This window comes from Marmota flaviventris, chromosome 13 (genome assembly GCF_047511675.1).
Source record: "Marmota flaviventris isolate mMarFla1 chromosome 13, mMarFla1.hap1, whole genome shotgun sequence".
In the NCBI taxonomy this organism is placed as follows: Eukaryota; Metazoa; Chordata; class Mammalia; order Rodentia; family Sciuridae; genus Marmota; species Marmota flaviventris.
Window position 1 is genome coordinate 59,279,399 of NC_092510.1, and position 13,209 is coordinate 59,292,607.

General features: G+C 33.3%; 1 non-coding gene across 1 annotated transcript; it reads left to right on the plus strand.

The window, feature by feature from the left end:
- Positions 1-1,156: 1,156 nt before the first annotated feature.
- Positions 1,157-1,264, plus strand: LOC114089322 (U6 spliceosomal RNA). Its single transcript, XR_003582149.1, has one exon. It is a non-coding gene; the product is annotated as a U6 spliceosomal RNA (small nuclear RNA).
- Positions 1,265-13,209: the final 11,945 nt, after the last annotated feature.

Here is a 13,209-nt window from a genome sequence, read left to right on the forward strand (position 1 = left end):
TTTTTGGAAAGATTAAAATTTCTGTAATCAATCTGATACAGTATTCATCCTGCAATGATCACTGACTATATCTTAACTTGAAATATCAATATTAATTTTAATATACACCTAAATACTTATATAATTTAGATAATTTTTAATTAAGTCAAAAATAAAATTACTTCCTCTCTACTAGGACTAATTTACACTTATATTATGCAAAATTTTCCTGTGAGATAATTATTTCTTTAAAAAGTAAGATACTTCCATGTAAATAGTTATATTAGACCTGGAACTTAATTTATTATGGTTATTGATCTGGTCTGTTATTATAGCTTTGAAAAAATTGTCCATACATTTAGACAATAAGAGATCTGAGGGCAGGAATGATGAACTGGTTGCCTTAAGTTTTATATTATAAAATTTGATTTACTCATGTAATTAATGTCCCTGATCAATTTTTAAATCTCAATTACCATTGATTCAATAAATATTTGTTAGTTATATTTTAAGGATCAGCTACTATTCTATATTTCCACCAACAAAAGTAGTGAACAGGATGAAAAAGGATCTGACAGTCTCATGGAACTAATTACCTGAAGTAATATATAATAGTGCATATAAAGGAAGTAACTGAATGCTATTATTAGATTCTCTATTTTTTTCTTTTCAATTTCAGAGGACTCTGAAGTTGATATTAAGTCCTTCTTTAATTTGTATTAGGTACATTATAACCACAGAAATTAAATAAAGTGCTGATCAAAGATACTGAGAAAGGAATTGAATTAGGGCATTTAATCATCCTCCAAATATACTTTCATTCTCTATAAGTTAATGCATTTTATTGGAAGATCTATAGTTCTAATAAAGTAAAATTCAAGCCAGGCCCAAAAATGTTCTTATAAACATAAAAAGCCAATGACTACAAACTATCAATCATTGTCTAAAGTTCTCAGAAGCTGGATACATATCTTTATGTCTCACTCTTTTTTCTAATTATTTCATTCTCTTTTTAAAAGATAAAATAAAATGTGGATGACCCAAATTCTTCATAAAAATCCTAAATTTGAATGGCAAGAAAGGTGCAGTTATCTAGGTATAGGCAATCTGTTGTTGTGTTCCTTGCTTTTTGATATGTTAACAGTTTATTAATAAACTCATTAAGAAGCTCTGTTTAGTTCACACTTAAGCAGTACATATACTAAAATTGTGAACAATAGAGAGAAGATTAATATGGTCCCTGTGCAAGGAAGACATGTGAATTCTTGAAGCTATTTCTATTTTTCAGAACTATATTAACAAAAACGGCATGGTATTGGCACTAAAAATAGACAGGAAGACAAATGGTACAGAATAGAAGACACAGAGACATACCCACATGAGTACAGTAATCTCATACTAGACAGAGATACCATAGAAATGACAGCTTCTTCAACAAACGATGCTAGGAAAATTGGAAATCAATATGTAGTAGATTGAAATTGAACCCCTATATCTCACCCTGCACAACACTCAACTGAAAGTGGATCAAGTACCCAGGCATTGGACCAGAAATCATGCACCTACTAGAACAAAATGTAGGCACAAATCTCCATCATGTTGGCTTAGGAACTGATTTCCTCAGTAAGAGTCCCAAATACAGGAAGTAAAATCAAGAATCAATAAATGGGATGGTATCAAACTAAAAAGCTCCTTCACAGCAAAGGAAACAATCAAGAACATGAAAAGAGAGCCAACAGAATAGGAGAAAACCTTTGCCACCTGCACCTTAGGCCCAACATTAATCTCCAGGATATATAAAGAACTCAAAAAACTTAACACCAAAAACTCAAATAACCCAGCCAATAAATGGGCTAAGCATCTGAACAGACACTTCATAGAAGAAGAAATACAATTAATCAACAAATATATGAAGAATGTTCAATATCTCTGACAATTAGAAAAATGCAAATTAAAACTACACTAACATGGTAACACATGCCTGTAGTTCCACTAGCTTAGGAGGCTGAGGCAGGAGGACCAAGAGTTCAAAGACAGCCTCAGCAAGTTAGTATGACCTTAAGCAACCCAGTGAGACTCTGTTTCTAAAGAAAATACAAAAAAGGGCTGGGGATGTGGCTCAGTTTTTAAGTGCCCCTGGATTCAACCCCTGGTGCCCAAAAACAACAACAGTAAACAAATAAGCAATAACAACAAAAAGAAAACTGCACTGAAATTTCATCTCACTCCAATCAGAATGGCAATTATGAATAATACAATAACAATAAATGTTGGTGAGGATGTGGGAAAAATGCACCCTCATACATTGCTGGTGGGACTGAAAATTGGTGGAATCACTATGGAAAGCAGTATGGAGATTTCTCAGAAAACTAGGCATGGAACCACCATTTGACCCAGTTATCCCACTCCTCACCATATACCTAAAGGACTTAAAATCAGCATACCAAAGTAATGTGGCCACATAAATGTTTACAGCAGCTCAGTTCACAATAGCTAAGCTGTGGGACCAACCTAAGTGCCCTTCAACAAATGAGTAGATAAAGACAATGTGGAATATATAAACAATGGACTATTACTCAGCACTAAATGGAAATGAAATTATGGCATTTGCCAGTTAATGGATGGAACTGGAGACTGTCATGCTAAGTAAAATAAGTCAATTCCCAAAAACCAGTGGCCAAATGTTCTCTCTGAAATGCAGATACTGACTCACAATGGGTGGGGGTTGGTGGCAATAGAGCTTGACCAGATTGGACAGGGGGGAGTGGAGGAAAGGGTGGAAGAATGGTAATGGAAAAGTCAGTAGAATGAATTAGACATAACTTCCCTGTTCACATATGACTACATGACCAGTGTAACTCCACATTGTGTATGACCACAAAAACCGGAAGTTATACTCCATGTATGTATGTATGTCAAAATACATTATATTTTCATGTATAACTAAAAAGAACAAATTAACATTTTCTTAAAAAGTAAGCCTTGTTTAATGCTTCTGATAAATCCAATTTTGTATTGCACCCCTTGGCTTTATTTGTTTATTTTTACATTTCACTTGGAAACTTTTCTTCAGATCTTTACATAGAATGTTGGATTAATAGGTAGCACCAGTGGAGGCAGCATTATCACACAAATTCGCAATGTAATAATCCCTAAACCTCTTAGGAACTATTCAGTTCAGCAGTCTGAAGAATCTGTTAATATTAGTTTGAATTTCCCATTGGCCTGTTTACAATCCATAGTCTTCCAATATAGCATGGTTCCTGTTGGTGACAAAATTCTGTTTAAATATTCAACTTGATAACATGAAACTATGAAACTGCTGAAATTTCTATTTTTATATATGTATTAGCCCTCTCAAAGAATGCATGTAAACATTATATTTCAATATTTTTTTCATTCTTTGTTGTATGATTATCTTACAAAAGAGAGAATAAAGGTCCCATCATTGAGTCAATCATTTAACCATGTTTTGGTTGTTGTTGTTGTTATTCCATAAAGCACCATTTTGTAAATGAAAGGATACATCTTTTTGTTGTTTAACATACATAAGAAATGTAATCTTGCAATCTGTGTTGTTCCATGGAAACTTTTTAGCTGCAATAAAAAAGAATTAATAATTCCCAGTCTTATTATACTAAATCCTTAGTCTATTAAAAGTAATCTACAGGTATAGGGAAAACTCTTCCTATAAATAAAATAATGAGATGATACTAAAAAATTTACAATAGTGGAATAAGACAGCATTCTCCTTCTCTCAGAAATTATCAAAAGCTACAATGCAAAATAAAAGTACGAATATATTGAGGTAAAATTTGAAGAATGATATATGTAGAATGAGTGCTAAATGCACTGAAGTTCAGATGGAAATACTGGAAGATGAGTGAATCTGATTTCAGGCAAATTCAGCATAGCTGAATTCTGAAAATAAGGCAAGGCATTCTGCAGGGGAAACTAAATGCTTCTTGTCTGAAAATGTAAAGAAGTTTATTTAGTTTGATAGTAAGAGATTCTGAGATACCTATGATATCATCATGTACAAATATGTAAAGTTTTCCAAACTATTTGTAATTTATAGCCCTCCAAATGAAAATTAGCGCATCAGTTAACAGAGTAAAAAGGTTAAATTTTTTAAAAAATATTTATTCTTTAGTTGTACACAATACCTTTATTTTTATGTTGTGCTAAGGATCGAATCCAGGGCCTTGCATGTGCTAGGCAAGTTCTCTACCACTGAACCACAGCCCTAACCCCCGCAAAAGGTAAAATTTTATCTCAAAGAAAATCTTACAAAAGTATCTTACAAATTACTTGACTTTATATATGTCATGAAATAGGCACCATGTTTTCTAAACTCCAGAGAACATGATTAATAATGAGATAGACAAGGGAGAGCAAATTTTAAAGATAAAGATATCCATGCTTATGAAGCAAAATAATTAAGGTATCCATGGAGAGAAGAGAAAAAAAAATCAAACTGGTCTCAGTTCTAGAAATAAAATGCTGATTAAATACTGAAACATTAGAATTTTTTCTGAATTTTTGTTACTTTGATTACTAATGAGCATGAATATACTTCATTTGTTTTCTTTTGGTTTGCCTATTTTTTATTTCTTACAAATGTATGAATATATTTATGACTATTTCATCTCAGTTATGAACTGACTTTTCACTTCCATAGTGTTGACAGAACTATGGAAGCAATCAATCATTTAGATTGATTGCAGTTTTCCCCTTTAAATTTGGTACTATCTGTGCATTTTTAAGAAGCCTTTTCTACTCTGAAATCACAAAAACCTTGACCTTTTCATCCATATTTTAAGCTTTTTATTTTGAATAATCATATATGTTCACAGGAAGTTGCAAAGATAGTAGAGCAGTCCCTAGTACCCAGTTTTCCCAATTGATTATGTGATTATATAATAGAAGTGCAACTGGAAAATGACATTGGTCAGTGTGTGTGAATATTCTGTCATTACCTCGTGAGTATGGATTTACTGAATCACACTACAATTAAGACATTCTCTTATCAAAAGATCTCCCTCATGCTTCAAACACTGTCCTACTGGCTTCCCTGACATCCTTAACTCTAAGCAAACATCAACTCATTCTCCATCTGTATTATCTTGTCAAACTTAGAATACAATATGTGAGCTTTATTACTTATTTCTTTTACCCAGTCTAAATCCATCCAAGTTGTGACATTTATCAATAATTTATTCCTTTATTGCTAAGAAGAGTACCATTCTATACATGTAGATATCTATTTAATCATCACCAATTCGAGGGCATTCTGACTCTTCTCATACCATTAACAAATTAAACAGCTATGAAAACCGATGTATTGGTTTATATGTGGGAACAAGTCTCCATTTCTCTTGAGTCAATTCCAAAGAGTATGATTGTGGGATACTGTGGTAAGGGAATGTTTTAAGATGAAAAAATGTTGTCTTTTTTTTCATTTCCACCAGTAATGTCCCAAAGATTCAGTTTTTCTACATCTTTGCCAGATATTGTATTATGAGTATTTTTTAGCTTTTCTGATAGAGTTATCACACCATAGTCTTAATTTTTATTTCATAATGGCTAGGGACCAGATAGATATCTTTTCATGTGCTTATTTGTCATTTTTATACCCACTTCAGTAAAATATCTTTTTATGTCTCTTGAGTTTTGGGAGCTCTTTATATCCTGTATATACAAATCCTTTTTCAGATATGTGGTTTGAAAAATATTTTTTTTTCTTGGTCTTTCTTTATCTTTTTACCTTTTAATAGTCTTTAACAGAGAAAAGATTTTAATTTTGGTGAAGCTTAATCAATTAAAAAAAGAAAAGATTTATGGCCCATACTTTTGGTTCAGTCTCTAAGAACTCTTCACTAAACTCTATATCCCTAAGCTCTTTCCTATTTGTTATTATTTTTTGCTTTAATATATAAATTTATGATCCATATAGAGTTACTTTTTATAGAAGATATGGAATTTATGTTGAGGTTTTTAGTTTTGGCTCGTGGTTATACAATTGCTCTAGTGACATTTTTGAACAGGTTTTTTTTCTTCTTCCATTGATTGCTTCTGCATGATGTCAAGAATCAGTTGACTGTACTTATATGAGGCTGTTTCTGGGCTCTTTAACTAGTTCCATGGATCTATGTGTCTATTTCTCTGCCAGTAGCACATAGTCTTGATGACTATATCTATACAAAACTTTAATGTCAGTTATAGTAACTCTTCCCATGGTTTCTCTCTCTCTCTCTCTCTCTCTCTCTCTCTCTCCTCTCTCATAATGGTGATTGAATCCAGGCATGCTTAATCACTAAGCCACATCTTCCCCAACTCTTTCTTTATATTTTTTTTATTTAGAGATAAGGTCTTGCTGAGTTGCTTAGGGCCTTGCTAAGTTGAGGCTGGCTTTAAACTCACATCCCTCCTCTCAGCCTCGTGAGCTGCTGGGATTACAGGTCTTTGCCACTATGCCCAGCCTGTATTTCTTCTCTTGAGAAGTGTCTGTTCAGTTCTTTTGCCCATTTAACCCATTTACTAATTGGGTTATTTGTCTTTTGGTATTAAAGTTTTTGATTTCTTCATACATTCTGGATATTAATGCCATATCTGAGGAACAGGTGGCAAAAGCCTTCTCCAATTCTGTAGTCTCTTGTTTCATGCTTTCTTTTCCTTTGCTGTGCAGAATCCTTTTAATTTGATGGCATCCCACTTACTGATTGTTAGTTTTATTTCTTGCATGTTTAAGGGTCTTGTTAAGGAAGTTGGTTTCTATGCTGATATTTTGGAGGGTTGGGCCTACATTTTCTACCGGCAGTATAGTTATCCTTAATTATATTACACAAATTATAAAGAGACAAGAGTAAATGAGAATAAGAAATGGTCAGAGGAACTAGATCACCAGAACACCAAGAATAAATAAACACCCTTTAATACATATAGAGAGATCATAATAAGGGTATTTTATGTTACTTTTATCTATGACTTTATTCCACTTCTAACATCATATTTTACTTTAATCCCAACATTATATGAGAGTCAAGAACTGTTGAGCTCATTTCACACAATCAAAGAAGTTAAACCAATTGCCAAAGATTGCACAGATTTCAGGTGAAAAAATCAATGATAGAACCCAGAAAGTTTTGCTTCAGAGCTTGTGATCTAGATTAGTCTACTTTGCTTTACACTATGGTAAAACATAATGTCCCAGGATCACATATTTAGTAAGAGGTAGAGTCATCATACAATCTTAGGCAGACTGTCAGCAGAGACCAAACTCTCCAAAACCATCTTTACACTCCCATAAGCAGCTAGCTTTGACTGAACGTGAGCTGGTCTAAACATGTGAGGTAGAACCTTTTATCTTTATCCTAGAAGGTTCTGTGTGTACTATTCCAAGAAAAACAACACTCATACAAATCCACCTCTGCAGTGTCTTGTATTTTGTTTTTTCCCTTCCAAAGCATCCTTCTAATTGGCATGTTTCTTTTAATCAACTGACTCATAGGCCTCCTAGTTTGCTCAATTTTAAGTTTTATTAAAAATTATTTCCTATTTGGCTTGGATTCTCCCCAGAGGCCTTGGTAAGTTTTGAACCCCAAAATATATCTAATCTTTTCACATGTGTGTCCTCATGTGTTGAAAATCGTATCATTCACTAACATGTGGTGTAATAACCAATGCTAATACATACACACACATACATATACATGTGAAAAAAAATATATATATAAAGTGCTTGTTACTCATGGTATTATTTTTATATGCTTTATTATATTTTATACCATTGGGTAGGTGACCAATTCAAATTAATAATAAAAACTGAGAGTCTAAATAACAACCTAATTTTATAGCTAATGAATGCCAAAATAAGGACCTGAACATGGGTCTTACATTCAGCTATGGTAGGAAACATGGTTTTCATTATGACAATAGTGTGTTTGTGTTTAATATTGCAATCAATGAGGAGGTATTACATATATCTCCAAATAGAGGTGGGATGGGTATAGTTTCTTCACAGATAACTGTGTCTCCAACATGGAAATTTGATCAGAATGAGAACTTGTGATAATAAATTTTGTGTCAACTTCATTGGGTTATGGGATGCACAGATAGCTGATAAAATATTAAATTTCTATGTGTGTTTTTTAGACTGATTTGGAAGAGATTAGCATTTGAGTCTGTAGACCAAGTAAAGATCTGCCATCATTAGTGTGGGAAAGCATTCAATCTGTTGAGGTCTCAGATACAACAAAAATGTAGAGAAAGGATGAATTTAATCCCTTACTTCTTGAGCTGTGACATCCCTGTTTTCCTGTTTTTGAACATCAGATGTTCTGGTTTTTCATTCTTCAGATTCTATGAGATTTGTACCATTGGTTTCCCCAGGCTTTGGACTTGGACTGAATCATATCACTGGATTTTCTTGTTTTCCAGATTACAGATGATAGCATCTTAATTATTATTAAGATTTTTTGGCCTATATTATCATGAAATCCTATGTCCATAATAAATCTCTCTCAGAAAAATAGATTATAGGTAGGTAGATAGATTAATAGATAGATCTCTAATTGGTTCTGTTTCTCTGGAGAACACTAATATGAGGATTTAGAAAATATAAAAAGAATTCAAGCACTTCTTGTGATTCTGAACACAGACAGCTTCAGGTTAGATGAACCAGTAAAGCCATATTTATGTGCTAGTTTTACAGCAGAATCAATGGTACTTAGAAATTCATTACCTATGAGAGAGACATGTAGGGGTTGAAAGAGATTCTGCTTTTTTTTAAACATCAATGACCAGGTGTATGGTGAAATAGAAAACAGAGAAAGATAAAATTTTAGAGATAACAAGAGGTAAATTATTAAGTTGAGCTAAAATATGTGCAAAATTTCCAGTTAGGATTGTCACATGTGCACTCAGAATTATGGGTGGGAGTTTGTAGTTAATGGGACTTAAAATATCTATTTCAATTCATCAAAATGTAGGTAGCAGTTGAAACCTTGGGCTAAGATACAATTCTTTGTTTAGAAATAGAAAACAAGTAGAAGCCAGAACAAGTCCCAGCATCTTTGGCAATTAAGAAAATTGATGACTAAGGTACACAGAAAGGAAACGAAGAAGGAAAAGTGTGATTTCAAAAGATGGTTCAGAGAGTTCTGTGAAAGTTTTGGGGACACTCAAACCTATTTGTGTGAAAAGCCAGGCAGGATATGATTGTAGTTATGACACTGGATTTGTTTCAAATTTAGGAGCTTAATTTAAATGGGGGATATGGTTGACTTGAATAAATGTTGGAGTAAGTGAAATTTGGAATTATCAAGGGTGTCTTAATTTTACAAGTTTAGTTTTAAGGGAGAGGGAAAGATTTGGATGTTAACTTGAATATTAATTTAATTAATCACATGACATCAGAATGGTTTTCAAACGTCAGAATATTGTGTGTATGTGTCTGTCTTATAGTCTATTTCCAAAAAATGTATCTATTTTGAGGAAGGTAATAATGGGCTTGATTTTGATTTGTAAGATTAAAAATATTTAATATTAGCCTATTGATACAGATGCTCCTCATTTTATGATGGTGTTATTTCTCAGTGACCCCATCATAAGGTGAAAATATCATCAATGGGCAATGAATTTAACATTTAAATATAAACATAAATTTATATACAATAAAGTAATATTTAACTTAATCTTTTAAACATTATAGCCTAACAGCACACAGTAACTTGGATTTGTTGCTTGTTTACTCTCACAATTGTATGGCTCACTGCTAGTATCCAGAATCATAAAAATGTATTTTATTGTATGTGGCTATCCCATAAAAAATAAAAATTCATAGAAAGATTTTATGCCATCTTAAAGTAAGAAAATCACTGAGTCTAACTATCTTTAAGACAGGGTTGTCTGTAATGAGGTTGGGCAGATTTTGAATGACCATCAAGATGGTGTATATCCCAATATTTTGTGTTGGTATATAACATTTCACATATTTTGAATTGTTTTTCTAAATATCAGTATATCCATTTTGTTACTTTTTAGTGCTGTGATATTGCACAAGTTAAAATATAATTTTTTTCAAGCACTTACCTTGGGCAGGGCTTCAACTCTATAGAGTGTCCCATGCATTGTCATTTAAACTTCCTAACGCACTAATATGATAAGTATGATTACAGACAGTCCCAGAATTATAATGTTTTTACCTATTTTTTTTATCTCTAAAATGATGTGGGAGGGATATACATTCAGTAGAAATAGTGCATTTTTTGAATTTTTAACTTTTTGAGTGGAAAAAAATGTCAGCATCACTGAGCCACAGCTCCCAACCAGTCACATTATCATGCGATACTGTGTACTGTGCACTGTGACTACGTGATGGGTTGCTTAGAGGTATTAAATTATTTTCTACCGATTTCCAACATATAGTGAGGATCTATACAATGGATCTCTATTTGTAAATAAGAAAACAGTGATTTACCCAATTCCTACCACTAATAGCAGAGGAATGGGATTTGAAAGTCTGTAGTTCACAGTTACTCACTGCGTCTTACATTTTCTCCAACAAAAAAAAGAAGTGTTAAACTTGATCTAATAAATTTGGGGGAACACCAGCAATTGAACTCAGGGGCACGCAGCATCTGAGCCACATCCCAGCCCTACTTTTTGTATTTTATTTAGAGACAGTTGCTTAGTGACTCACTTTTGCTGAGGCTGGCTTTGAACTCATGATCCTCCTGCCTCATACTCCCAAACTGCTGGGATTACAGGTGTGTGGCATCATGCCCAGTGATATCTAATCAGACTTTGCTCTGGTTTAAATATCATACATCATGTAAAGCACTTAGGCTAATGCCAGTTAATTGTATTAAATAAGTTGTTTTGCTCTTTTTAACATACAGCTTTTATGTGATTTTCTTGAATTTCATGTATATTCAATAGTTAACTTTTACTTTTTCTACATCAAAGAAGTTGTAGCTTAAAAATCAGACTTCTAACAGAGGGCACAAGTTCTTGCTGCCTGTATTATATATGTATATATAAATGTATTACATCCATATATTTTGTTCCCCATATTTTCTACATTTTAATGATAATTCAGATTTCCATCTGTTCACTGTCATATTAAACTTAAATTGAGACAATTTGCCTGTGTACTGCTTCTTTCACTCTGTCTTCATTTGACCTGAAAATCTATTATCAAAAGCTGTACAAATTGAATCATTAGACTGACTTTAACTGCATATTTTAGTTCAATGCAATAACTCCATTTCCTCTGAAAGCAGTTGAATTTAAAAGAAATCATGCCTTTATACTTTATGAACATGTAGGCTTCCTGTCAGGCCAATGTGTTATCAACTTACTTCAAAGAGTGAAACCAAACTACCAGAACAGATTCATTTCTATCTGCAAGCCTCACTTCAGTAGTTTGGAGAGAGTTCTGATTTCCAAAATGCTCCATCCAAATGACCTCCAGCAAAGGTTACTCCATCTCTTCCAGGCAGTGGCTGTTCAGTGACACTGACAGAGAAATAAATTTCAGCAGCTGTCACCATTGATGCTGCTACAGTGGGCATGTCCTTTGACGTTTTGAAAGTAAAAAGTTATACACACATACACCCACATATTGACTGTGGCTATTATCTGATCAATTGATGAACTACCCAGTTTTTAAAATTATTTTTAACACAACATTATCTCTTATAATCAGTTTGACTTTGCTTAAGATTCTGAACTTTTTAAACCTTAATTTTAAAACACAGGGATAAATTATGCCTTTATCACGCTGTTATAGGAATTACTTAAGTAAATCTTAACTCTATAACATTTGACCTATACCATCAAGTTCTGCATCTTCCTTCAAATCCATGAGCTACTCTCCATTTCTCCATTTCTTTATTAATTGAGATGACAGTTCTCCACATAACTTCAAAGTTCCGTATTTGCAATGAGGATCATTGTGATGCATCCTTTGTCCATTACTGAAGGTCTTTAGACTTCTTTTATTCTGGAATCAAGTTCCCTGGGTATTTCCTACTTATTGAAAAATACTTACTGTTGTGATTGTTGTAAGTCTCCTTCAAATTATATAAAGACTTCCAAGAAAATCAAGCAAAAACTGGGAAAACTCTCTATAGTTCCATTTAGAATGTCAAGGAGAGTTTATTTAATATAGACACTGAGCTCAAGGCAGCTGGGAAAGAAAAAATGAATCACTGCTAATGGATAAAATGGCATAAATCTGACCATTTATACAAACAAAATTGAGAGTACCTTCCCTGCTGTAACACAATATGACATAAAGTCTCAGTTTTGGGACACAAACATAAGTCCTCATTCAAGGACCTTAGTCTTCACAGTTCACCATAATTTGATTTTTAGTAACCTCTCCTGGTCACATCAAATGATGAAAATATACTTTTTAAAAATATCGATTGTTGCAAATTTGTAGCATCTTCATTGATGCACTGTTATAATTTTAATGGCTATATTTTTTGATGCTTTAATCTGTATTATTGCCTTTCTCTATGCTCCAGAACAGGCCCCAGATCTATGCTGTCTCTGTCTAGAGTTCAGGATGAATTTTCAGGTCCTTTCCTTCTAGGCAGAATTCAATTTGCTATAGTTTTTTCTTGTTTTGGAGATTTTATTTTTCCTCCTTTTTCTTAAAGCAATTAATAAAGTTTCTACTTGGTCCTTAAGAAATATATAGCACTCATTTCATTTGCAGAGATGAAATGAAGTATAGCACTCATCTCATTTACAGGGCTTAGGTTTCCTAGAATTTCTATAAAAGTCCCTAGTTTACCTATTTTACCTTGCCTTAGTTTTAACCTTTTCTTGCTAAGGTCACTAGCTATTTGCCTGCCCCACCCCAATTGCCATCAATCTGTTCCCATACTCTTGAGATTTTGCCTGTATAATTCTGTCATCACATACATATTGTTCAGTGGCTTCCCTTGACTCTTTGACAAAACAGAGTTAAATTTGCACATATGTACACCAGGTATGGCCCCTATTACTAAGTGTAGTTTTGCACCACTCCCTGTGCTGGGATTCCTACACCATAACCACACTAGATTCCTCAGTTGTTCTACCCATCTTGCTCCATTGTTTATTATTACGGTTTAGATGTGAGGTGTCCTCCAAAATTTCAGGTGTGAAACAATGCAAGAAGGTTCAGAGAAGAAATGATTGGGTTACAAGAGCCTGAACCCAATCAGTGAATTA